Genomic DNA, 27,289 nt, shown 5'->3' with positions numbered 1-27,289 from the left:
TGGATGGCATGGTTAAGAATCCACCTGCCAATGCAAGGGACACAGTTCCATCCCTGCTCCAGGAAGATCCCACATGCTGCAGAGCAACTAAGCCCATGCACCACAACTACTGAGCCTGCATTCTAGAGCCCGTGAGCCACAACTACTGAAGCCCGTGTGCCTAGAGCCCATATCCCACAACAAGAGAAGCCACCAAAATGAGGAACCGGCGCACCACAATGAAGAGTAGCCCCCGCTTGCCGCAACTAGAGAAAGCCCGTGTGCAGCAATGAAGACCCAACACAGCCAATAAATAAATTGATTAATTAATTAATTTTAAAAAGTCCTCTTGAATACTATACACATTTTGCCAAAATAAACAATTTAATAGAAAGATAAATTTTTAAAAATTCCTAAAGTATAGAAGGAAACATTAGCAAAATAATGATAAAGCATATAAAGGATCAACCTGGAAGCTCTGACAACAAACCAATAAAAGTTCCCAACACGTAGAACAAATGAAATGAAGGGAAGAAAAACTATCCAAACACAAATACAAAGAAATTTGCTGGAGTCAAAGGAAGGTATGGTTCTTTTGGACAAAAGAGCACATCATCAAGAAAGATCCAAATGTCACAGCAACATCAGAGACTGGAAACACAGGATCCCGAAAGGCAGTAGAGAGTTCCTGCAAGATTCTGAGTAGAAATGTACAGCTGTACAATTCTTTGCCTAGCCAAACTCAGAAAATGTGAGGGCAATATAAATACGTTTTTCAAAACACAGTGTTTAAAAAAGTTAACTCTAAAACTCACTTTCTTAGGAAGTTTTCTTCCAGCAAAGTGAGAGTGAAAACCAAGAAATACAAAGATAACACCTCCAAACCAAGAGAAAGGTAAGGGTTCCCCAGGAGGACAGCTGTGCTGCAGGCTGGGGACAGGCCCCCAGGAACAAAGGGACAAGGATGGAGAAAGAGAGCTGGGCAGGAGGCCTTAGAGCAGACAGACCAGGAAGCAATTAGAGAAATGCTGGAAAATCTATACAAGCCTTGGGAAATCTTGGGGTAAAATACACAATGCAAAAGCTAAAAATGATAACACAACACGAACAATAAAAAAGCAACCAGAAGCTACAAGGAAAAAAACATCCCAGCTGAAAGGCATGGTGCAAATATGACACAAACTAAAGCCCCGGTGGCCTGAGCAGTTAGGGAGCAGAAGAGGCCTCCCCAGGCATAGTCGTAGGGGACCTGACATGGCAAGGGGGCAGGAAAATGCCACCCCACACGCCAGCTGGCAGAGTCAAGGACAGGCAAAGTGAGGAGTTTGTTTTCAGTTTAGAACCCACTTCTGGATTAAAATCACAAGAGCTTTAGCCCTGGGTCCAGGACGGAAACAAAACACACCTATCCCGTCAGTCTTGACAATATGAATGAAGGCTGAGCTGACAGAGGCTGGGGGCCACCCCAGGGGTGAAAGTGGGGGTAGGGACAGAGCCAGTGTCCCCGCTTCCCTGAGTGCAAATGCACAACCTTGAAGGCTCCAGGGTGTGGCCTGAGGCTGCAAATGACTAGACAGAGGACCCAAGGACAGTGATGTGACTCTGTGGGGAGCAGGTCTTGAAGCTGTGCACATCCCAAATCCTCAGCAGGCAAGGCTTAGAGCTGCCCAATGAAGAGGCTATGGGGGCTGCATGACCTCGCGTGAGAGCCAGAAATGGGGGCTCAGTGTGTCCCCACAGCAGGCCCTTCTCTCTCCAGAGACCCAGGCAGGCATGATTGCAGTTGCCTCCACTTTGCCTACCGTCACCCCCCAGGCTGGACACGCCTTCTCCATCACATGTCCTTATCATCCACGCCCGTCCCCTCCCAGACCTGCTGCCCCCACAGCTCTCCTCCATCACAACCTGGGAATCAGCCATGATTGCCACGTTGCTCCCCCAGCCCCCATTCACTTCATCAGGAAATACGATGGCTCTGCCCTTGGAATATTGTATACCTGGATCCAACCACTTATCTGAGCCTGCTACCCCTCCATCCTGGTCCAAACGATCCTCATCTCACGCTTCCTAATGCATTTTCATGCTTCCACCCCTGCCCCTGACAGCCTCCCCACAGAGCAGCTGCCAGAGGGTCCCTCCTACAGGGTAGGTCAGACCACCGCACTCAGAGTAATGGCAAAGCCCTCACAGTTAGGGCCTCAGAGCACACCCCCTGTCCTTCTCCCCCAGCCTTCATCCCCTCTGGATTGCCTGCTGCTCTTCAAACATGCCAGGAGCAGCCTCAGGCCTCAGGGCCTTTGCACTTGCTCTTCCCAGACAGCACTCAAACCAAATACACCCCTCAGGGCTCATTCCCACCTCCCTCAGCTGGGACTGTATCACCCATCCATAAGTAGGCACCAGCTCCAACTGATCCTGATGATTTTTCTTAATGATTCTTAGGTTAATTGAAACTAGTGGATCAATTTCCAGGACAAAATGTGGGAGCTTCTCACACCTGGGTGTGTCCATTCCCACCAGGAAAGCCAGACCTCAGCTCTCTGAGGACCCAACAACCTCCCTTCCTTTGAAGAACTGCGGCGTGTGTGCTCACAGAGGGCCCAGAAATGCCACTCTGACCAGCATCCGCACCCCCAGTGGGCACCAGGGAATCCTGAGAAGCTCAGCTCCTGACTTTTGTTTGGGCAGAGCTCAGGTGGGGAGGGTGTTCTGTGTAACCGCCTGGGACAGAAGGGGCACTGCCCCCTGGGTGCTAGCAGGAGCCTGGGACTCCGTGACTCTCGGAGAAATGCCCTTGCCTCCAACGTGGCTGCAAACACCTTGGTTTCATCAGGGCCTCCACACAGATGTTCTCATCTGAGAAATAGCTGCAGCGTCCACAGGGAGGAAAAAGACAGACGAAAGCACAGGCTTCAGGCTGTCTCCCACCTCCCTGCCCCTCCCCTCACCACCTTCCCACCCCCCATTCTGTCTGCCTTCGGGGTGTCCTCGTTTCCTCCTGGTCCCTCCCCCTCCCTGTTGTTTTTCACCCTCTTCTCCCCCTGCTTAATTTCTTAAAATAGAAGAATTTTGAGAAACAAATTATAGACTAATGGCAGTGCCAATTCCCATGAGCTCAGGAAAATGTAGAATTTAATTTTAAGTCTGAGAGAGCATATTTACAGAGAGTCTTTCCTCCTTCAGGTCCCAACATCCACCCTTAGGATGCCTGAGGTGCCCTGCCCTGGAGGTGCTGATGCTGCCCAGCTTTTCAAAAAGCCTCCTCTTCTACCTCGGTGGGTGGCCACAGCCCTCATCGCTGGAGGACGGGTCTCAGGGCACCTTTCCCAGGAAGCTCTGAGCTTGAGATGGGAGGAAGATGGTCCCACAGTTTGAAGCAAGAATCCCAATGCAGAACCTTCTTTTCCAATTCACTGTTGTTGGACCACCTGCTTGGGGAGTTTTGCCCCAAAGTGTGTGACATGCATTCATTTGATATTTATCAAGCTTTGCACCGCTGCAGGCACTGGGAACACAAAGTCCCTGTCCTCAGCAGCTTACATCCCCCTGGGGTGACAGAAGCAAAACAAGTCACCAAGTAAATGTATGTTAGTTGCACTGAAGTGTCGAGAAGAAAAATCAAGCAGACTAAGAGTGGGGTAGGGGCTAATGTGGAGAGGTTAATCAGAGAGGACCCTGCCATCACATAAACGTGAGCTGGAACTGGAAAGAAGCTCGGCATATCTGGGGGTGTGTGTCTCCAGAGAGGGAACAGCATGTGCAAAGGCCCTGGGCAGGAGTGCCCTTGGGATGTTCAGGAGACTACCAGTGGGGCAAAAGCAGGTGTGAGCCAGGGCCTGGAGACCTTCTGAGAGAGATGGGGGCCAATGGAGGGTTGAAGCAGAGGGCAACAGGGTCTGAATGGCATCTGGAGTGGAGGAAGAGGATGGGGTACAGCCCACCCTTCCCTGGGACTCCTTCACCAGGACATTGGCTTCTGCCCTTCCCGGGCTCCCACGGGGCCCCTATCCACATAGTCAGGATAGTGTCCTGACCATCCCACCTTGGGAAGGAGGACTTTGACAATAACAGCTGTTGTGGGAAGCTGCATAATGGCCCCCCCAAGGGTCCAAGCCTTGACCCCTGGAACTGGAGGATGTCATCTTCTGTGGCCAAAGGGACTGTGCAGATGTGATAAGGTTGGATCTTGAGATGGGGAAATTTTTCCGATTATGGAGGTAGCCTCATGTAACCACAGGGTCCTCATCAGAGAGACATGGGAAGTGTCAGAGAGAAGACAGTGTGGTGACATGAGCAGAGGTTGGGGTGATGCGCTGTAAAGATGGAGGAAGGGCCCCACACTCAGGAACGCGGCAGCCTCGGGACCCTGGAGAAGGTGAGGACAGGATTCTTCCCTGGAGCATCCAGAAGGAGCAGGAAGGGAGGGTGGGGGCTCCCCGCAGAGCCTCTGCCCAGCATCCGCTCCCTTGGGGCTTCCGAAAGCGGACTCAGGGATTCCGGGTACCAAAGCCTGCTCTTACTCTCCCAGCCCTGAAGTTCCCCAGCAGGTCTGCTTCCAGAACCACTCCCAGGGTGAAGAACGGCTCCATGCAGCAACCTGGGTCCACATGCCTTGAACCCTCCACAAACCTCTCAATGTCTCTACAATTTGCACCTCACCTTGGGAGGGAGCCGGGGAACTTCAGGAATGCCCCCTCCAGGAGCCAACACACAGTAGGTGTCCAGGAAATGTCTGTCGACAGCAGCCTGCAGTCTCCCTGCAGTTAAGGAATAAGCAAAACATTTCTGGCGCTTCCTCCGTTCCATCCCCACCTCCCTGCTCCAGAAATGGACTGGGGTGAGCTCCCTTCGGGAGAAATCCACCTGGTTCGCTGCTGGTCCTGAGAGGCTGAAGCAAGAGCGTGGATGGCAGTTCTGCGGCAGAGGGTCAGGGTGCAGCTGCGCACACACAGGGTACTGGTCCTGGCAAAGGCCAAGCTCTGCCCCCCACACCACCCCCACCCACCCTCCAGCTTGCCCTCTCGAGGCCCCGCCCCAGGCACACTCAGCCCACACAAGACATACACAGGACCAGCGAGGGCACGTGCTCCTGTCCACTCTCAGCTCTGGCGGTGCCCAGGGGATGAGAAGGGCCCACAGCCCCCGGGGGAGCCCACGCACACCCCTGCTTCATCCCTGGTGTCAGCCTCTTCTGTCATCTCGGGTTCTGCTCCACCCACCAAGTGCACTCAGTCACCAGATGCTAAAGATGGGGCCTCCTGGTTTTTCTAATCTCTTCCCTCCTCTCCGCCTGCCCACCACTGCTCTGATTCTGGCTCTGGGCACCATGTACCTTCTCCAGCTCCCCAGCCCCCAACTGCTGGCCCACCAGTCCTCATGCGCATCTGCCCTTGGTCCCTGACCGAGGTCCCCTGCTGGGACCCCAGGAGAAGGGCCAGGTCTTTAAGGCCCATAGTCAGTCCCGCCTGCCTCTGACCTCTGCGCCCTCACTGTCCGTCCCTGGTAGCACCACCTCCTGTAGATGCCATGGCCACCATCCTGCCTCTGCTCTGGAGGTTCTCCCTGACCTGAGGATGGGCCCACAGCTGGGTCCAGTGGCCTTGGAACTCCTACTCCTTGGGCTGGTTCAACCCTGCACTGTCTGCTGGGCAGTCACTGCCTGCACCCTGGTCTCCTGGTCCCTTGACCAGACACTTCCTGGGGTAGGGACCTATCTTCCACCTGGGCAGTCTTGCACATGACACAGAACAACTGCATCCTCATAGCATGAGCTCAAGACCTGTCTGAAAGTCAGCCCCATGCCAGCCACCGAGGAGGGTACCCACTCCAAGAATGCAGGATGGCCCCTGGGGTGGGCTTGCCCTCAGCGCCTGGTGCTCCCTCACACACTCCCCCCAACCCACACTCACAGACACACTCACATCCACAGGCACACACACACACTCACGCACTCATGCTGTAGAACCAAGACACTGCAGCCTGGACTGTCAAAGCCCGGCAGGAAGGCGGCCAGGTGGAATTGGACCCTCCCAGCCTTCATCAAAGTGACCCCCACGACCTTGTGCCAGCAGCTCGGCTCCCTAAGACGTGGTGCAGCCAGCTCCCTCACAGCCCACCTTTTAAATGCACCTGTCCAGATATGTATATATATATATATTTTTTTTTAATTTTAAATCCCCACTTTCCACACTTTTACAATCTAGGGTGGCTTTGTGCCACGTGGGCCGCGAGGTGGGCTCTAGAGACGGTTCCTCACCTCCGGGGCCTTGTTTCTCAACTTGTGAACTGGGCAGTGGCATCAGAGCCCCAGAAGGCCCCTCGCTCAGACTAGCACTGGGTGCATCCCTCCCACGTCACCCAAAGGTGTGTCTCGGCGGGAACAGCCAGCGTCTGGGAGGGCAGAGCGTGGGGCCAAGAGTGTGAACACTCTCTAGCTCCTGGCAGGCTGATTTTCCGTGCTCTCTGTTGGTCGGAGCAGCCATAAGCCAGCCCAGATGCGAGGGGAGGGGGTGGTGGCAGGGCAGTGCCCCCGACCCCACAAGTGGGCTTCCAAAAAGGCATATGGGATGAAGGAGCACATTCCAAGCAAGCCCACCTCTCAGGGGACACTGGCACGGCCTCGTCTCAGACACGCGTTCAGGGTTGACCTCTCCTCTCCAGCACCTGGGACCCTGGGAGCTGTGAACACTGTGCCCGGAAGGCTCTCTTGTCCCCTCCGGGCAAGGCTACCATTTTATCCCCAGCATCTTCCAGAGCCAGGGTGCTCAGCCTGCCCACATACGTGACTCCTGACTCCCAGGAAGCTGTCTCAGAGCCTCAAGGGCACTTTGCAGCTGACGGTGCCCCCGGGGCTGACAGCCGTGCTGAGGGGACTGCACTGCTGTGGCCCACGTGCCTCGTGGCAGCGAGTTGCCTCTTTGTTCAGCTGCAGTTCAGCCTCTGCTCCACCTGGGGCACCTGTGACAGTGTGGAGCCTCAGGCCCCAGGACCCCCCACAGGGAGGGGTCCAGGATGGAAGAGTCTTGATGCCACGGCAAACACAACTCACCAGTCAGCAGACGGCCACACACCATGCTGGCTCCAAAGCTCTCATGACCTTTCGAAGGCTTCCTGGCCTCTCAGTGGGTCCTCCCATCCTCCTTAGCTGTGGCCCAGCTCCAGTCTATCCGTGTGTGTGTGTGTGTTTGTGTGTGTGTGTGTGTGTGTGTGTGTGTGTGTGTGTGTGTGTGTACAGAGTGCATGTAAACGGTCCATTGTCCATGCTGGGCAATGATTTGATCCCAATTCTCCCCATTAACTCCAGAACAACCCTCCGTGTGGCCCAGAGCACCCAGGCCTCCAGCAGCAGATGGACGGCCCCTGCTGGGGTACCTGCCAGGTGCTTCCTATAGCATACCTTACTTAACTTCACCCAGACCCTGGCAGGTGGATACTCTGACCTCTACTTTGAAGATGAGGAGATTGAAGCACAGAGACTTAATAATGGTCAAAGCTAGAGGCAAGGTGCAGCCTTAACTTGCATTTACCCGACGACCACCAAATGACTCACTTTACTCAATATCACACCTCCCTCAGGTCCCCTGAGGGCTCCTCCTTCCCCCAGACACTTCTTAACCCTAAATTGCTTCTTTTCGTTCCTTTTTTCTTTATTTTTTAATAAAAATATTAAGAGAAAAAGAATACTGGAAGGATATGTTTACAAATTATTAACCAAAAGTTCATCCTTGGATGGTAAGACTGACGGGTTGTTGTTTTTTTTAATTTTTTAAAAATATTTATTTATTTATTTATTTATTTATTTATTGGCTGCATTGGGTCTTCCTTGCTGCACACGGGCTTTCCCTAGGTGCTGTGAATGGGGGCTTCTCTTGTTGCGGAGCAAGGGCTCTAGGCACATGGGCTTCAGTAGTTGCAGCACGTGGGCTCAGTAGTTGTGGTGCACGGGCTTAGTTGCTCTGTGGTATGTGGGGATCTTCCCAGGACCAGGGCTCAAACCTGTGTCTCCTGCATTGGTAGGCAGATTCTTAACCACTGCACCACCAAGGAAGTCCCCTCTGAGGGGTTTTGAAAATAAATTTAGATCCTTTAATAAAGTGGATAAGACTAACCCAACAAGAAAAAAGTCTCCCTTTTCTGCCTCTACAGTGCATGAAATAAATTATGCAGTGGGCTAGAATAACTGCAAGCCCTTCGCTCCTTCCTTCTGCCCTTAAACGGCATTCTGTAGAGTGTGCTTTATTAAAGTAATCAAAATTTATTCAAATTCATTAGCCAGCTGCTCTCAAAATGTCAAAGACCAATCCTCCAATTCAAGCCATTTCTGCTGACCCACCAGGGCCTGGTGCAGCTGCCGAGCACCCATCTGTACACCTGAGCAGGAGGCACCAGGCCTTTGGCCTCTGCTGGCACCACTGCGGTCTCTGACCAAGCTCTTCTCTCTCCACCCCTGTCTTTGGGAGGTGACATGGCAGGCACTGGGCAGTGGTTCACTGGGCAGCAGGCAGAGGGAGTCTCCAGCCCCCTCCAGTGCTTGTCTCTTGCACAGGTTAAGCATCCTTTCAGCCAGGATGCAGATGTATGTCTTGGTGCTTGTCCTGAGTGTACACAGCCCAGTGTTTCCTGGCATGTTGCCCAGCAATAGGAGGGTCCCCAAAATGTCTTTGGATTTTGTGTATACTTACCAGGGTGCAATCTGACTCATACCTCCCCTGGACAAGGCCATGGCACAGCTGTTCTTTAGCAACAAAGACACATGCAACAAGAAGCCCCAGGGGATGGGACCTGCTTCACACCAGCAATGTACAAACATCACCATAGTTAATGCTCACAGCAGCACTCAACCCAGGAGACACCTGTGCTGTCAGGAAGAATCACTCTGCCACTTCCTGACTCTTGGTCAACTTAAGCCTAATTTATTATGCCTCCGTTTCCTCAACTGTGCAATGAGACATATAGACAACTGTCTATAATGATATGGTTGTTTTGAGAAATAGATCGGTTCATGTGTGGGGCACACAGTAAGTGGTCAGCATGTTGAAAATTGTAATAACCATGATGGCGATAATCATAGATAATCATGGTGATGATAAGGATGGTCATGACGATGGTGATGGTCATGAGGATGGGGATGGGGATGGTAGTAACCATGATGGTGATGGTGATAATGATGGTGATGGTGGTGACAGTGATAATGATGATGGTGATGGGGAAGACAGCGATGATGATAATGATAACTGTGGTGATAATGGGGTGATGATGATGGCGATGGTCATGATGATGGTGTTGGTGATGGTGATGATGGTGATGGGTGATGACAGTAATGATGACGAGGATGGTGGTGAAGATGGTGATGGTCATGATGATGGTGTTGGTGATGATGACGATGAAGATAATGGTAATGATGATAATGATGGTTATAGTAGTGATGTGATGGTGATAATGATGGTGATGATGAGAATGGTGGTGATGATGGTGATGGTGAGGATGGTGTAATGATGGTGGTGATGGTAATGGTCCTGATGATGGTAATGATGGTGATGATGCTGGTGATGGTGATGATGGTGATGATGCTGGTGATGGTGATGATGCTGGTGATGGTGATGATGCTGATGATGATGGTGATGATGCTGGTGATGGTGATGATGATGATGATGGTGGTGGTGGTGATGATGATGATGGTGGTGGTGGTGACAGTGATAATGATGGATAGTGATGGTGATAATGATGATAGCGATGGGGATTGTAGGTCATATTACTTGTACTTCACTAGAGACAAGAGACATTAAGACATTTTCTCAAGTTCTCAGAGGTAGTAAACAGATGAAGTTCTGGCTGAGGCCACAGTCGGTGCCCTTTCCAAATACCCCATTTCCTTTTCCTGATGTTCATTTCAATCTCAGCTTGCTTCTCGTATCTATTATTCCTTCAGCAGCTCAACACAAGTCCTCCCCCACCCATCATGATTTCATTCCCTCTTCCTTTTTTCAAGCATCTTTGCATCTGACCTTCCTCACACAGCCCAAGAGTAATGAGCTGCTGCCACGAGGAGCATCAGAGTGTGAATAGCCGGACCTCCCCACATCCTGAACATCTGGTCCATCAGCACTCTGAGGAGTTCATGAAATATGCAGAGGCTGGGAGCTACAAATTGGGATTGGAGGTCCCGCCCACCCTTCCCTTTCAATTTCCTTTTTGAGAACTTAGTTCTCCAACATCAATTTCTGTTTGTGATAAATATTTAAGCACTTTGCCTGCTAGGCTTGCAGCATGGGAATACTCTAAGCTGACAGTCCCAGAGCCCCTGGCCGCCCCATCCAGCCACACCAGGCCCCACTGGGGAAGATTCCCCCAGGATGGCTCAGCTGGGACACTTCTGGTGTCCTCTGTTCCCATGGCTGCTGCAAAGAATACTGATTGCCTTCAGTGTCCAATCAAGGACCTCATCCCACCTGGCTGAGAGTGCTGCCACAGCCTCCTTCTGGGTTTTCACGCCTCCTTCCACTCCCCATCCCACAACTCACACTCCTTACTATGTCAGATTCAAATCTGACCTTATCACGCCAGCTTGAACCCCTACAACGCCCCCATCTGTCTGCAATATACAGTCCAAACTCATAAACACCCTACTCCAGCCCCTGTGTGACTCCTCTCACCTCCCCAATTCCATTCCACATTTTCTCATTGCCCAGCACACACACACACACACACTGATTGCACTTCCAGGCTTTGCCCCCGTCCTCCCTCTGTCTGGGCTCTGCACCACTGCCACCCGCCTCTCTAGGCTGGGCTAGCCCGTGGTCATGCTGCATGGGTTCATCCTCAGTTGTCCACTCCTCGAGGAAGCCTCCCTGGCCTGCCCCTCCCTGATCTCCCTGAGATTGGGCTGGGCAGCCCTCCCCTGTCCTCCTGCAGCCCTCCACTCTAGATCTTCCATCACAGCCTCCAGCATGTGGCACAGTACCTTCCATCTGTTTCTCTGTCTCACTCACTGACTATGGCCTCTTCCAGAGCTTAGTGAGAGATGCAGGACCAGAGTGGCCAACTGCAAGGCTATGAGAGCTCACCCTAAGAGTTCAGCCCCAACAAAGCCTGGGCTGGGACTTAGTGCCATGCCCTCCCCACTTCCCTGTTCCCCTTGGCTGCTCAGGGCTCCCTAGCCTGGACCGGCCCCTTCTAGCACTTCTCCAGTCTTTCTGAAACATATCTGCGATGTTCTGAATCTTGGAAGATGCTCCTGGGTATCACAAGGCCCCAAGGAGCAGAGCCCGTGGGGCGACAATAGATGGATGTTTTATGAGGTGACACAGGCAGTGTCTGCATCCATTTTCCATGTAATGGATTTCCAGTCCCAGCGGCATTCTAATCAATAGCCTCTAGTTCTGGACAAAGGAGCCAAAAAGCCCTTCTTATCAGAGCCACATGATCCCAGAACAACTTATACGAAACTCGGACCATCAACCTCGGAGGCCGGGGCTGCATTCACCCTACAGAGAGAGCAGGTCTCCCTTTCATCACGAGCAAAGGAGGTGGGCAGCCTCTCTTGAGAATGCGCCCAGCCACACTTGCTCTGTCTGGGTGCGGAGCGTCCCACCACGTGTGCAGCAGGTGGAGGGTGCCGTGTTAGGGAGCAGCAGAGCCCAGCCAGCACAGAGAGCTCTTTGGGGGCACTCCCACAGGCTGACGGAGGAACGTGGAACCCCCACCCCGCCCCATGCTTTTCTCAGGCAGGCACTCTGGACACATCCTGCCAGCTATGTCAGCAGAAGCTCAGCAATTCTTTGTTCTCACCGACCCCTCTAAGGCAGAGGGGAAGGCCAGAGGTTCTGGAAAGGCCAGACCTCTCCATACCCTGGTGTGGGGGGCCCCTGAGAAAAGTACTGTGGCTCTGACGCTCTCTACTGAGCAGGGCAAAGAAGGCAGCCCACTCCTAGGAAGGCAGTGGGGCCTGGATCTCAGCTCCCCAGCAGGCCAAAGGGTTGAGAAGAGGCCCTGGCACTGATCCGTGGTCCTCTGCAGGTCAAACCAAGGTGGCAAGAAGAGACGGCAGCCAGCCCCGCAGGGCATGTGATAGAGATGCCAGGCCCTCACTCTCACTTCCCTGCCGGCCGTGAGCTGGGAAGGAGACACAGGTCAGCTCTGAACCTGTAGGAAATGGATTTTGCACATTCCACCCACCTCTGATGCCGGGAGCCGTCCGGGGATTGCCTAAAGGCTCAGGCAAGGCCGAGCACTTCGGGAATGGCCTGCAAGGCGGGAATTCCGATGAAGGCATCTTCGGTTCGGGAGAGCTGCAAAGCAGGCATCTTGGAAGTACCAGAGTTCTCCGAGATTTAGTTTCACTATGAGTTTCCTCTGTTTACTTCTCTTTCTAGGAATGATGAGCTCTCTGGGTGAGGGGCGCCAACGCTGCCTTCAAGAATGGTGGCTACCCCCCACTTTCTTGGTGTTGTGGAAATTCTATGGGCCACAAACAAATCACATGTAGACCCTTAGGGGGCCCGGGTAATGGAGGAATGTTTAAACTTATTATCCCCACCCTTGGGCCATGCTGGCAATTCGGCCGTAATGGGCCATGCATTGTGATCAGGAATGCTGCCTCACCCAATCACAATTATCCCAAACCTCTGAAGTGAGGGTCCGTCAAACCAAAGTTGCCTATAAAATATCCCATGCACCCTTCCCTTATAAGAACGGAATATTACGGGTATCTATGTTATGTCCATGTCCTGTATGTCTGCTGTCACGTAGCATAGAGAATGTAGCTCACTAATTAAGCTTAACCTGCTAACAATGTTTGTCACTTCAAGCCTGGGCGCCTGAGAGGCCTGCCCTTAGAGATTGTTATCCTGTGTTCCCCTCCCCCTTGTAACCACTGGAGGGTTAAAACAAGAATGGTAATGTTAAGCATGGGGAAAAAAATTGTTCGATTGTTTATGGACAAGAACGTGAAGAACTGATGAGAACTGATGATTACATAGAAGACTCGTCACCTGACTAAGGACAGGTCCCTGGCGGAGTCATTGGGACATTTGGGGGAGGGATATGGGGCCCCTAATGGAAAAATCCACAAAGCAAGATGTAAGATATATAAGACCCGAGCAAAAATTAAAGTCACTCTCTCTCTCACTCTCACTCTCTCTCTCTCCTGTCTCTGTCTCTTTTTTTTTCTCGCCGACTCTACCCCTCCCAAGGGACTCCCTGGATCCTGCCTGGGCTGGACCCCGGCACTCTGAATTCATGAACGGGTATGTTCAGGCTTACTTACAAGCCAGAGTGTCAAGCAGCCCAGCACCCAGAGCTCAGGGAAATCTTCCTCCAGAATCCAAAAGAGAAACCCCACCAGGCAGTGGCCCTTGAGGCCTGAGGAAGGAATGCTGGTCCTGCTGCCCCATCCTCTTCGGAGGTCTAACCATCGACACTGAGGGAGGTGTGTTATCAGCCCCATTTTACAGATGAGAGCCCTGAGGCTAAGAGAGCTTAAGAAACTTGGCGAAGGAACAAGAACCCAGGCTTGAGTCAGGAACGGTGCGTGGTAGGGGTGAGGAGCTTGGTCTGCCTTACTCGCCGCGTAGCTGGGCCTCCTGGCAGCCTGGACCATAAGGCTGCATACTGTAGGCAACTTCGTGGGGCTGCCATGTGGTCTAGCGTGGAAGACGGCACAATGGCCCACAGCAAGTGCTCCGCGAGGACCCCCGGGGCCAGGGCATGCAGGGTACAGGCACTGGGGATGGGGTAGCTGATTGAAAAAATGACGTCTTTGTTCGTGTGCCATTCCCGCTCCCATGCAGGAAGACTCAAAAATGCCAACAGGTAAATGAATATAAGCTGGCTAATAACACATGCAGTGGAGCAAAACACACAGGGTGGGTGATGGGGAAGCCGGGGGAGCAGCGTGGGCGATTGCACACATCGGGGGCAGAGAAAGCCCTGGTGCCCCCTGAGACCTGAAGGAAGCAGGAAGCAAGCGTGTGGATGTCCCCAGTGGAGGGACACCAGGGCAGAGGCCCTGGGACATGGCGAGCAGGGAGCCCACAAGGTCAAGCGGGCCTGCGGCTGGGGGCAGACTGTGGGGGGCGGGGGGCAGACTGTGGGGAGGGCCAGTAGGGCCGTATTCACATGTGTGAGGACCTTGGGTCCCACTCTGGAAGTGGAACAGAGGAGGGCTCCAATGTGGCTCAGGTGTAACAGCATCACTCCGGCCACTGTGCCAGGTATAGACAGCAGGGGACAGAGGGAAAGCGGCACAGCCAGGTGGGCGGCCATGGTGGTCACCTCGGCCAGAGCGGCTGGACACTTGGACCAGGGTGACTGGGGGAGGTGGGAGGAGAGGCCTGATTCCGGGTATATGTCCTGATATGGGAGATCAGGGAGGAGGGGGCAAGATGGCTCGAGACTTTGACCTGAGCAGCTAGAAGGATGAAGATGGTTCCCTCCAATCCACGGCTAACACCTAAGAGATCATGTTTCTTCTCTCCGGACACTATCCATGGGGGCCATGGGCATGTTCAGGGAGCCCCTGCTGGACCCTGGGGGCCAGGCCAGCCCAGAGCCACTGCAGCCCCCCGTGGGACGTGGCCAAGACGCGTGCTCTCCCCTCCCCCACTCCCTGAGCCTTCCTGGCCTTGGAAGCAGTGAAACTGCGTTTGCACCTGGGCCTCCCCAAAACCGCCAGCTGCCCGGGTGGGTTCTGAAGGACCTGCCTGGTGTTCTTTCTGTCTCCAACCCCACATCGCCCACCTTGTCATCTTATATGAGATGATGCTTTGAGGGGGTGGCTGCCCACGCAGACCCCGGTTCTGTCTGGCAGGAACCATGGACTGACCGGGTCTGAGGGTCGTAGCCCCGGTAAAGCTGAAAGAATGCTGCATTCACGTCGCAGTCAATCTCAGCAAACCCTTATCGCTACTAAAATCCTGCAAGAGCCTTAGTGTTCTGCACTTTTCCATAATCAGCTTAGTGGCTGCAGCCAGGCCAGAGCGGCTGAAACACTCTGGTGATCAGCTGTGCGTGGAGGTAAAAGGTAAATGGTCCCGCCTGTGTCTCACTCCTCTGGATTAAGCCGTTTGCCATCCAGGAAAAGTGCAGGCCTCAACCAGCAGCTGCTTCGGTGCCCAAGAAGTCCTCAGGGGCAGGGCATCCCTGCCCCTGGGCAGCCCTGTGCACGCTCCTCCAGGTTTCGCTTACCTGCCCATGGCCACCCTGGGGCTGACGACAGGGGTCTGGCTTCTACAGCCCAGATTTCACCAGGTTCTGGTGACTTCACCACACTAGGCCTTACTTCCCAGATCTCCACAAGCACAGAAACCACATCCCTCTGGGGTAGGAGCAGTGCAGACAGATGCAGGCCAAGAGCCAGTCAAGGTGGGCCACTATCAGGCCTCAGATGCGGAGGGGGGGCGGGGGGGGGCCTTTCCTCAAACCTTCATCCAGGTCTCTTGCTTCCAGTCCCTCCCCAACAGACTCCTTCTACTCTAGAGCCTTTCTGGGGGTTTGTACCAATAACAGATGTTCAGCTTTCAGCTTCCTTGGGTCTGCAAAGCCACTCACCCCTGCTCCATCCACGTGCAGGCTTCCAAAGTGTGCTGAACGCCTCTATTCCTGTGTTCTTCCTGGACTCTTTTTGTTCTTGGGAATTTAAGCTCTTTTTACACCTTTCTTATCATTTAAATAAAATTTTGATAGGAGACAGAACCCTGTGTATGTTCCATCTTCCTTGCTTAAAAAGATGCCCCTTCTAGCCTTTTGGAGAGCTTTCCCTAAAGTTTTTAGTTTTTGATTGCTGAGCAGACCCATGCAGCACATACATCACAGGTGCCCCAGGCCCCTGTGCTGGGGGGAGGGCAGGGGGAGCCACAGCGGCGTGCGGGGGGAGGTATTCAGAGGCACTCACAGCCCCGGGCGGGATGAGGTGGGGGGAGGGATGGCACACACAGCCAGCTCCATGCACGTGGAGGAGCCCTGTGCGGGCCGGGAAGGGGCAGACACTCTCTTCTGAGCTGGGGGAGGCCCGGGTCTGCACCAGGACAGGGCATCTCGAGTGCCTGCCGTCCAGGTACACTCCCCCTCACCTGGCCCCACAGGGTGAGCTGAGTCAGACCCCCGGGGTCCTGCCTACCTTACCTCTGCGCTGTGAGCCCCACCTCCCCTGCCAGCGCATCCATCCTCTCCCTGGACCCTCCAGCCACGGAGCTCTGCCTGGCTCTGTCCCACCTCCAGCCTCTGCAGCTGCTGCTCCAGTATCCGCCCGCCACCCACCCATGACTGTCTCATTTCTTTCATGTCCAGCGCTGCCCTGTGCCCCTGGACACCCTCCCATCTGCCTCCACAGGCCTCTGTGCTTCGTTCTGACCAGCCGCGGGCCCGCAGAGCTGTCCTCATCCACCCATGCCAGTCTCACCCCCTCAAAGCTGCCGTTCTCCAGGAGCAGACCCATGCAGACGCAGTGACTGGCTGGTGTGGCCAGAGGACGAGGCCTGGCTGGCTCTTGCTGAGCACAGGCGACTGCGGGACAGTAGGAGCCAGAGGCTGGGCCCAGCAGGCAGACGAGGGGCTGGACATGCCTCCAGACAAGCCAGCTCCCAGCCTGGCCCCCACTCAGCCCCGACACACAGCAACTCCCGTCCCTGGGGTGTCCGCCATCCCCTTGGAAAGCCCATTTTGAACTGGGTGCTATGCTGAGCACCTAGTGAGCTACTTTCATCAGATGTGGGACATGTGCAGGATTTTTCCCATTTTAGCTTCAAGACCCAGCAAGGCGACACTGCTGTTTTTGTAAAATAACTTGCCCACATCGCGCTTCCCAGCTCCAGGACCTGTTGGGGTGGGGGCCTTGGTCCACTGCCGGCATGTTCGTGAAGGAGGGGCTCGAACCCTGGGCTTCCCACCTGGCAGAGAGGAGCCCCCCGTGGCCTCGAGGCTCCTGTGGAGCAACCCCAGTGTGAACAGTGAGAGCAGATGGCTTCATCCGTCCTCGTCCCAGATGGAGGGCACAGAGCCACAGGGGGCGACAGGGACTGTGCAGAGCTTCCCCCAGCCTGGACCACCCAAACAAGGGCGGGAAGGATCCACGCCAGCTCACCCTCTCAGATGGGGAAACAGCCCGGCAGTGGCCATGCAGGCCTGGGCTCCTGTGGTCTGGCTCGTAGGCCCTCAATTGCCATCTCTGACCACCACACCCCGCCACCCACCCCTGCAAAGAACACCCATCATTCTCTTCCTCTCTATCCCCTTTGCTTTCTTCCCCTGTTTTCCACACTGAATTTTCTTCTGGTTTTCACAATGACATCTGGGCCAGGGCCTGCATCCCAGGGGCTCCTGGGGGTCCACGGACTCATTGCCCAGGGAGGCCCTGGAGACCAGGCCTGCAGAGCCAAACGGGTCAGCCCTCAGCACCGTGGGGCTGCATTTCTAACTGCGCAGGTGCCGGCCTCGGGCTGGGCTGCTCTTCGCTTCCATGGCAGCTTCCCCTGCACCCCTTCCGCCCCTTTTCCTGCACCCCCTTCTAAATTCACCCACTTGTCCTCCTCCCTCCTCTCCCACTTTCTTCCAAACCAGCAGAATTACCTCCTTCTTCCTTCGGAAGGAAAAAAAAGTATGTGTAGGCGAGGAAGCCAGTTCCTCCAGTCAGCCGAGGCAAGATGCCTGGGCTGCCTGTCAAAATTGATTTCGAAAGATAATTCTATTTTGAGAGAAAGAATAATGAAAAGACATCCCCAGCTGGCCTGGAAATAACCCATTCCCATCAGCCCGGGTGGCTGGGCCCCGCTCTGTGCTCCCCAAGCTGGCACCTCACTGCCCTGCCCAGGGGGCTTTTGTCCTCTGCCCCATCTCCCCCGGTGTCCTCTGAGCCCAAGCCCACCCTCTCTCGTCTGCGGCGGTGAGGAATGAGGAGCGCCGGTTATAACCACGGCCTCTGTGCAGGGGGCGTGCAGCACAGGGTCTCACCATAGGGCCTGGCACCTTCGGCTGGCGCCTACTCAATGTCTGAGCAGCCTTGCGCCAGGCACAGCAACAGGAGGAAAGTGGATTTGCTGTCACACCAACCAGGCTTGCTGGGTTATTTGAGGACTAAAGTGACAAAGCTGGTGGCGGGGGAGGTCTGGAACCTAGTCTCTGCTTGTGCCGGCAGCTTCCTGGCTGTGCCATGAGGCTGCAAGGAGGCAAGCATCCCTGCCCTGGCTCCATGGCGACTGGCCCCAGCTCACCCCTCCTCCATGGCCAGCACCCACCAGGGAGGAAATGGTCATCCTCTTTCATCCCACACATAGGGGGCCCTTCCTGGAGGCTGAGGGTTTGCCTTCACCCTCCAGAAGACCTTTACGCAAGAGCCCAGTGTTCGTCCTCTCCTCTGCCTCCCCCCGTCCCTCCCCAGCAGCACCCAATGAGGGCTCAGCAATCACTCTCCTTCCTCTAATCTCCACGGTCTGCCCATCACTCCCCCAGGAGCATCGTGTGCAGGGCTCAGGAACGCTACAAAATAGGAGAGGCACAGGTGCAGGAGGGAGGGATTGGGAAAGCAGGGAAATGGGAGCTCCAGGGAGGGCAGGGTCCAGACCGCCCACCCCCTGCATTCTCAGCCCTTTTCTGTGTAATTTTCTGCATCACACTCACCACCTTCTAATACTCCACACAGTTGATGGCATTGCTTTCGGGTTTTGTTCGCCTCCCTGTAATGACTCCCAGCTCCGTACAGAGGAGGGAGTCTTCTCCCTTCTGATCACTGTCGTATCCCCAGGGCCTCGAACAATGACAGCAACCTTGGATGCCCGTGTGGCCTTTTGGGAGCCAGGGCTGGCTGAAGGGCAGGTTCTGCTCACCGCAAGAAGCCCAGCTCTTTGCCAGGCTCCACCGCAGACACATCCCACACATGTCCCCTATGTGAGCACTCAGAGGGAGGGGTTGTTCTTCTAGTCTCCAGACCAGGGTGCTGAGGATCCAAGGCTCTGAGCCTCTTCCCTGAGCACAAAACAGCCAGCTTGTGGAGCACCTGGCTCAGAGGGAGCCCCCAACCCATGTACACAGCCCCTGAGAAGAAGGAGCCCTCCGCGATGGAGGGAGGGAGGGCCAGGGTAGAGAGCCACTGACAATGTTTTCCTTATCCCAGTGCGAATGGCATTTCCTCCAGGGAGAGGGAGACTTCCAAATGATGGGCAGGGGAGAACATGGCCACTGACCACCCAGCTGCCCCCTCTTGCTATTCGATTGGTTGTGATGGGCAAGCACACCTCAGGGGATGCAGTCATGGACCAGGGTTGCTTTGTTCCCACCTTGTCTTTAAATGTGTAGTATTGGTCCTTTGACTCCTGGGTTTTTCATTTTAGTGCAACTCTGGTCACTACAGTTGCAAAACTGTAAAAAAAAAAAAAAAAAGTCAGGTCAGTAGCAACCTCACTGGAAGGTTAACAACATGTAAATGTAAATGTTATCAACCTGACACGTAAAGAAGTGATGTACCTGAGGAAATTGAGGGTGAGGCAGAGGACAAGAAGATGGGGAGAAGCAGAGGGGTGCCTGCTTTTCCCTCATGTGTGAGGGCAGTGTCATCCTCCCAGAGTAGGTGGCCCAAGAAAAAGAGGTATAAGCCCATCAATCGAATTTACCAGAATAACAAGTAGATCTCAGGTAATAAATATAAATATTGTGACTTCCTTGGTGGCTCAGTGGTTAAGAATCCACCTGCCAATGCAGGGGACACCGGTTTGAGCCCTGATCTGGGAAGATCCCATATGCCACAACTACTGAAGCCCGCGCACCTAGAACCCATGCTCCGCAACAAGAGAAGCCACGGCATGGAGAAGCCCTCACACCGCAATAAAGAGTAGCCCCCACTCGCCGCAACTAGAGAAAGCCCACCCGCAGCAATGAAGACCCAACACAGCCAAAATAAATAAATAAATATTTTTTTAAATAAAATTATATAAATGTGAATATTAAAAAAAAGAGTGGAGGCAAAGGTGAGCATGGGATACTTAAAGCGAGCTAAATTCCTCAGTATAACACTGATGACTAGATGCATGCTTTTTAGTTAACAAATCAAGAATAGAAGCATGCTTAGTTTATTACAAAGTCTTTCTAAAAACAATTCTAGTGGCTGCATTATACTTACCCGGGCAATTTAGTAGGGTACTTTGCTAGCTGGACATAACTTTTGCTGTTACTCAGTACTCGGACTAAATTTACTAAGAAAAGGTTTAGAATGCTTGACAACCCTTATTTACAGTTCAAGAGGAAATTTCCAAGAAAACAAAACTTACAAGTGGTTAAAAGAGGGTGATGGCCTAGAAAGTGGCTGCTGAAAGAGGCCAGGTGAAGAATTTTGCTTTTTATTGTCTGTTCTCTTGTACATTTGATGCTTTCTCTTTGTCCATGTTTTTATAATGTTCATGTATTGTTTTGACATTGAAAACAGTATCAAATTTTCTATTAATTTCAGTTTGAGAATTCAGTTACCTTAAAAGCTAAATGTCCAATTGCTTACGTACCCTCTTATATTGCCTAAATAAGGTACTCTGTGGCCACTAAAATTATTTTTATAAAGTTATAATAACTATGGGAAAGACTTCTGTTATAATGTAGAATAAAAGCTGCAAAATATGAAATTTTATGTGGAATATGGTCACAACTATGTGAAAAATCAGAAAGCAATAAAAGCATAACTAGATTTCTTTTAAATGGGGAAAAGTATCCCAAAATGTTAACAGCGATTGTATTTGGTAGGAGGGAGTATGAGAATTTCAAAATTCCTCTTTCTAATTCTCTGGCTTTTACATTTTTCTTAATAGAGAACATGTGTGTGTTTTTTTTTTTAAATGAAGGGGAAAGGAGACATTGAACTGTGAATTCATAGCAGCAGGAACTAAGGGCGTAATTTAACTTGGCAGGCTTTGTCTCATACACAAGAAGAGAATGGACACAATTGGGTGATTCTGTTTATCCTCTTCGCTGCCAGCAGAATTGAGATGATGCTAAAAGCATTTTGAGTCCCCCATGACTTGAGTCACAGTCCAGAGGAACCTCAAATGATTCTAATAATCCCTGTCACTTGTGTGAAACACTTCCCTGAGAGGGTGGAACTCTTCACAGTGTAAGAAAAAGCACAGCCTCAGAAACCAGGAGACAGGAGCCCTAAATCCAGTGTTCCCACAACCAGGGCTGTGACCCCATTCCAGCTGCCTTCCCTCCCCAGTCTCTGCCAGCTCAGCCCTCCCTCCAGCAGGGAGCTAGAGCTGTACCATCTTCTGGCTCCCTTGAGATCTTTGCTACCCTCAGAAGCTATGATTCCATAAATGTGCTGGTGACTCAGATCCACCACTAGGGAAAATGTATTCCCTGAAGCAAAACAACTCCATATGGCAAAATGCAGCCCAAAAAACTGACTACAAGACACTGTTAATCTACCCACCCAATGCTTGCCCCATAAAGGGATTTTAACATATTTCAGAAATAACCCTGATGTTCATGGCTTATTTCAGCTAGAATAAACTACATAAAATGAGGGAGAATAGACGGGTTCCAAGGAAGAGGTGGGTGAGTGGGGGTTATTAACACCTACTAAGTGTTTTCTAGTACATCACATAACTTATCTAATGCTTACGAAACAGGGGTTAAGAGGAAGGCAGGCTGGGTTGATATGGCTGGATTCCAAAAAAGCTAATGTGCCCTATTCAAAATCCAATGTTTTGTTTTGTTTTTGTTTTTGTTTTTGTTTTGCCAGTGGGCTAGCTGGATCTTAGTTTCCCGATCAGGGATCAAACCTGTGCCCTACAGTGAAATCGCGGAGTCTTAACCACTGGACTGTCGGGGAATTTCGAATTCTATCTTTCAACATCCCTAAATATGATGCATTATTTGTGTGTATATGTGCACTAGAAGTGAGCAGATAAATATATTTACAGTGTGTAAATAAAACATTTACAGAAGTGATCATTTTTACTCATTTTACTAGTTGAAATTTGTCATGACTCGTTGACAAATTAATTACACTAAAGGTAAAAGAAAAATTTAAATCTCAATAGAAGAATAACACTCTGACTATCAAGTAACAGAATTAGAGTTTCAAGGGTTTTGGAAGATGAGAGCATATTTCCAATGGGACAAATTGAAGAGCATGTGAATTTGAACTTCTCTGTGTAGCTCCTGCAGGTAGATTTTAAGCAGATTTTATGCTTAAAATTGGGCTTTACTATGGGTAGGAAGGAACTTCTGTGTACAGCCAAGTTGAGTTCACAAAGACTGGATTTACTGTCTCACCTGAAACAAAACAACAAGAGAAACTGACAAGATAAATGAAACCAAGATTTGCAAGACACTGTACTTAAGGCAAAGAATGATAATGACTCCTGAGAGATGGGGAGAATGAGATGAGCCCTCAGATTGCCCCAGTTTATCTTCCTGGGAAAGTTTGCAGGCCAAAGCACAGGGAGGGCAACTTCCTGAGGAACCTCATAGATTCCTGAAGTTGAGGAGATAGAGCTGAAAGCCCAGGAAGACCAAGGCCATAGAGTCCACAGAGCAGTGCTGAGTAGGAGAGAGCTGCTGAGAGAGAAAACTCTTGATAACTATAGAGGACCTGCTTCAGCTCTTCAGCTGAGAACTAATCAGTGCATGTTTGTGAGAAAACTCCTCAAGACCGAGGAAAGAATCACCCAGATGTTGGAGGAAATAGTGCCCAGCAGCAAAACAAGGCTGAAAATAGCACCTGTTCCCACCAACCATACTGAAAACCTCAAGATCCAGGGGGCCTCAGTAACAGCGAGTACTAGACCTAGAATGAGCACTGCTCCTAAAAAAAATCTCCAAAGCAAGATCCAAAAGGATCAGGCTGCTTGCAAGTACTTAACAAAGCTCACAAATAGTAAAGAGGGTACAAAAACATCCTGCACCCAACAAGGTAACACTCACAATGTCTAGTGTTAATCAAAAATTAGCAGGTGTGCAAAGAAGCAAGAAAATAGAATTGCCAAAGGAGAGAGATTAATCAATCAAATCTGACCCACCACTGACACAGATGTTAGAATTAGCAGATAATGACATAAAAACCAGAGCCAGGGCTAGGCACAAAATTTCAAGAGGTACTGACTCCCAGGCTTGTGCAAATGCAGGTCAAAGATAAGTTAGAGTCTCAAAAAACTAAAAATAAAACTACCATATGACCAGCAATTCCACTCTTGGGTATATAAGTGAAAAAACAAAAATACTAATTTGAAAAGATACATGCAGCCCAATGTTCATAGCAGCACTATTTACAATTGCCAAGATATGAAAGAAATCTGTGTCCATCAACAGACGAGTAGATAAAGTAGTACATATGTACAATGGAATACTACTCAGCCATGGAAAATAATTAAATTTTGCCATTTGCAGCAACATAGATGGACTCAGAGGGCATTACATTCAGTGAAATAAGTCAGACAGAGAAAGACAAATAGTGTATGATATCACTTAACATGTGGAATCTATAAAATACAACAAACTAGTTAATATAACAAAAAAAGAAACAGACTCACAGATATAGAGGAAAAACTAGCGGTTACCAGTGGGGAGAGGGGAGGGGAGAGAGACAATACAGGGATAGGGATTAAGAGATACAAACTACTAGGTATAAAGTAAGCTACAAGGATATACTGTACAACATGGGGACTATAGCCAATATTTTATAATAATTATAAATGGAGTATAACCTTGGAAAATTGTGAATCACTATGTTGTACACTTGTAACATGTAATACTATACATCAACCATACTTCAAGGAAGAAAATAAAATAAATGTAAAAATAAATAAAGTGCATCTCATGAAAACAGCATTAAAAAATAAATGGAGGAGAAAGAACTTGTAGTTCTAATTTATGTTAGGTTGTTACATAATATGCCTGGCAAGGCAGGCATGAACGTTCCTATAAAACAACATCAGGCTGGCATTGGAAGGTCATTCTTTGGCACACTTCATTAGTTGGATTCCCCGTCCTTTTCTAGTTCATTACTCTTTCTTAACACTTTTTTTTTGCCCCTCTTCCTTCTACCTGCCCTGTTTTCTTTCTACTGTTCACCAAGTCTTTAGACACGTGAGTCTGAGGACTAGAGCAACACATGGTTGATCAGAACCAGGTTGGAACAACTAGCAAGTATCTTGTGTACATAATTACTGAGTTTGGGTGTTTTTTTTTTTTTTTTTTGAATGAATGGTCCCTATTGTGCCAGATGCACTAGTTAATGGTTTGAACACTTATGCAGCTGCAATTCTATAACCTAGGGAAAAGAACCCTCATTTATATAGATTTGTAGGCTCCTAAATTTGAAGACTTCCTTTCAAAAAGCGTATTTTATTTTATTTATTTATTTTGGCTGTGTGGCTTGTGGGATCTCAGTTCCCTGTGCAGGGATTGAACCCAGACCATGGCAGTTAAAGCCCAGAATCCTAACCACTAAGATATCAGGGAACTCCCCAAAAAGCACGTTTATTTTTTTAAGCTCTTTATTGGAATATAATTGCTTTACACTCTTGTACCAGTTTTTGAGATACACCAAAGTGAATCAGCTGTATTTATACATGTATCCCCATATCCCCTCCCTCCCATGACTCCCTCCCACTCTCCCTATCCTGGCCCTCTGAGGCATCACCTATCATCGAGTTGATCTCCCTTTGTTATACAGCAACTTCCCACTAACTAGCTATTTTACAGTTGGTAGTGTATATATGTCTATGCTACTCTCTCACTTCGTCCCAGCTACCCCTTCACCCACCCCCCAACTCTGTGTCCTCAAGTCCGTTCTCTACATCTGCATCTTTATTCTTGCCCTGTCACTGGGTTCATCAGTACCATTTTTTTAGATTCCATATATATGAGTTAGCATACAGTAGTTGTTTTTCTCTTTCTGGCTTACTTCACTCTGTATGATAGTCTCTAGGTCTATCCACCTCATTACAAATAGCTCAATTTCATTCCTTTTTATATGAGTGATATTCCATTGTATATATGTGCCACATCTTCTTTATCCACTCATCTGTTGATGGGCATTTAGGTTGAAAAAGCATGTTTAAATGAGCCTCTGAGAAAACACACAAAATATCCTATGATACTACTGCTTAGGCTAAATGTCACTAAAGTAAATAAAACCAAAACAAAGCAAAAATAAACTATGTCTTCTGTTCTTTCAGCCTACAGAGCCTTTTTACTGAAGAGTAAAATATTGTCATATTAGCATTACTTTGTACGTTTGTATCTATTCTATGAATAACCTACAATTGTATGTGAAATTGTAGAGGTAAAATAATTTATTTTTCATATTAATTCCTGAATCTAATCATTTGTCAAGAAAATATACTGTGAAATGTATTTTATAAACAAATATTTAAATTTCCAAAGAAAGGTAAGTTAGAGATGTATACTATGAAACTCAAAGCAATCACAAAAATGAAGCTAGCAAAGAAGATAACATAAAATCACTTCTAAAATATTTAATAAATCCCAAAGAAGACAGAGAAAAAGGAAAAAAAAAAACAGATAATAATGGGACAAACAGAAAACAAATAGCAAGATGATAGATTTGAGCTTAATAATCAATAATCACATTAAATATAAATGGATAAATATTCCCAATTAAATGGCAGATATTGGTAGATTAGATGAAAAAGCAATACTCACTTATATACTGCCTACAAGAAATACGTTTTAAATACAGAGACAAATACGTTAAAAATAAAAGGATGGAGAAAAGATAAACCTTGCTAACACTAAGCAAAGGAAAGCTGGAGGGGCTATATTAAGATCGGATAAAGTAGATTTCAGAGCAAAAAATATTACCATGCACCAAAATGATTATTTAATAATAATAAAGCAGTCATTTCATCACATGGACATAAAAATTGTACCCATTTGTGCCCCAAATATAGAGCTTCAAATTACGTGAATGAAAAACTGACAGAACAAAACTGATAGAAAACAAGAGAAAATTAAACCCAAAGTAAGTAGAAGAAAGGAAATAATAAAAATACAAAAACAGAAAGCAGAAAATCAATAGAGATAAATCTATAAAACCAAAGCCATTTCCTTGGGGAAAAGTAATAATGTTATTAAATGTTTAATCAGACTCATTAGAAAAAAAGAGAGAGAGGGGGAGAGAAGTTGCATATTACCAAAATCATGGGTGAGAAAAGAGGTATTTCTGTAGATTCTACAGATAAGGAAAAGATGACAGGATGTGCTGGTTGGACAGTGTTCTCAAAAAGTCCTACCTGACACCTCAGTGTAATCTTATTGGAAATAGGGTCTTTGCAGATGTAATCAAGTTAAGATAAGGTCATACTGGATCGAGTTGGGCCCTAAATCCAATGACCAATGTCCCTATAAGAGAGGGCAATTTGGACGCAGAGAAACGCACAGGAAGAACATCATGTGTAGGTGGAAGGAAGAGATCGGAGTAAAGCACCTGTAAGTCAAGGACCACCCAGGGTGGCCAACACCCACCAGAAGCTAGGAGAGAGGCTGGGGACAGATTCTCCCCCAAAGCCTCTGCGAGGAGCCAACCCTGCCGACACCTGCATTTTGGACTTCTAGCCTCCAGAACTGTGAGACAGCACATTTCTGTTCTTTTAAGCCATGGTAATTTATTACAGAAACCCTAGGAAACTAATACAGGCTAATTTCTAAATTAGCCAATGGACATCTAATCTGAACAAATTCTTTTTGAAATATGAAATCTAAAGAGGTGAGCCCAGCACTGGGGCCACGTTTTACCTGGAGGTATTGGCTGATTCTAGAAGAAGCGCTTAAGAGGATAAGCAGTGCTTTTATTAACCCCAGAAGGCTAGGAGGACAAAAATTGGATACTAGTGCCTGCCAACTCATGGGAGGGGCTTGGAGAAATTCCATTCTTTGTTTTGGGGTCCCAAAAACTCCACCAGAGAAGGAAAAGTGGATTGAAGGTACACTCCCTCCTTGCCCCCTGGCATACACAGGGAATTCAGCACAGCATCAAATCATCTCAGTTCGTAAAGTTGAAGTAATCCCTTAGGTGCCTGGTAAGAAACAAACAAACAAACACTCTGTGGAGGAAAGAAATCCATCATCTCAAGTTTCAAGTTCCATAATTTTTCAAGTTAAATATCCAGCAGAGAAGAAGAAATAACCAGACACTACTACAGCAGAGCAACACTCACTGAGACAACTAGCAATGTTGGATAAATCATTTAAAACCTCCGTTTAAAGCCGCTGAAGAAATCTTAGGCAAATAGGACTTCAAGAGCCAACATCCCATAGAGAAGGTGTGCAGAGAAGTTATCAGAGCAGCCTGACATACTATCCTTAGAAGCCA

Source organism: Hippopotamus amphibius, chromosome 8, assembly GCF_030028045.1.
Source record: "Hippopotamus amphibius kiboko isolate mHipAmp2 chromosome 8, mHipAmp2.hap2, whole genome shotgun sequence".
In the NCBI taxonomy this organism is placed as follows: Eukaryota; Metazoa; Chordata; class Mammalia; order Artiodactyla; family Hippopotamidae; genus Hippopotamus; species Hippopotamus amphibius.
The sequence above is the reverse complement of the archived record's forward strand: the minus strand, read 5'-3'. Positions refer to the sequence as shown.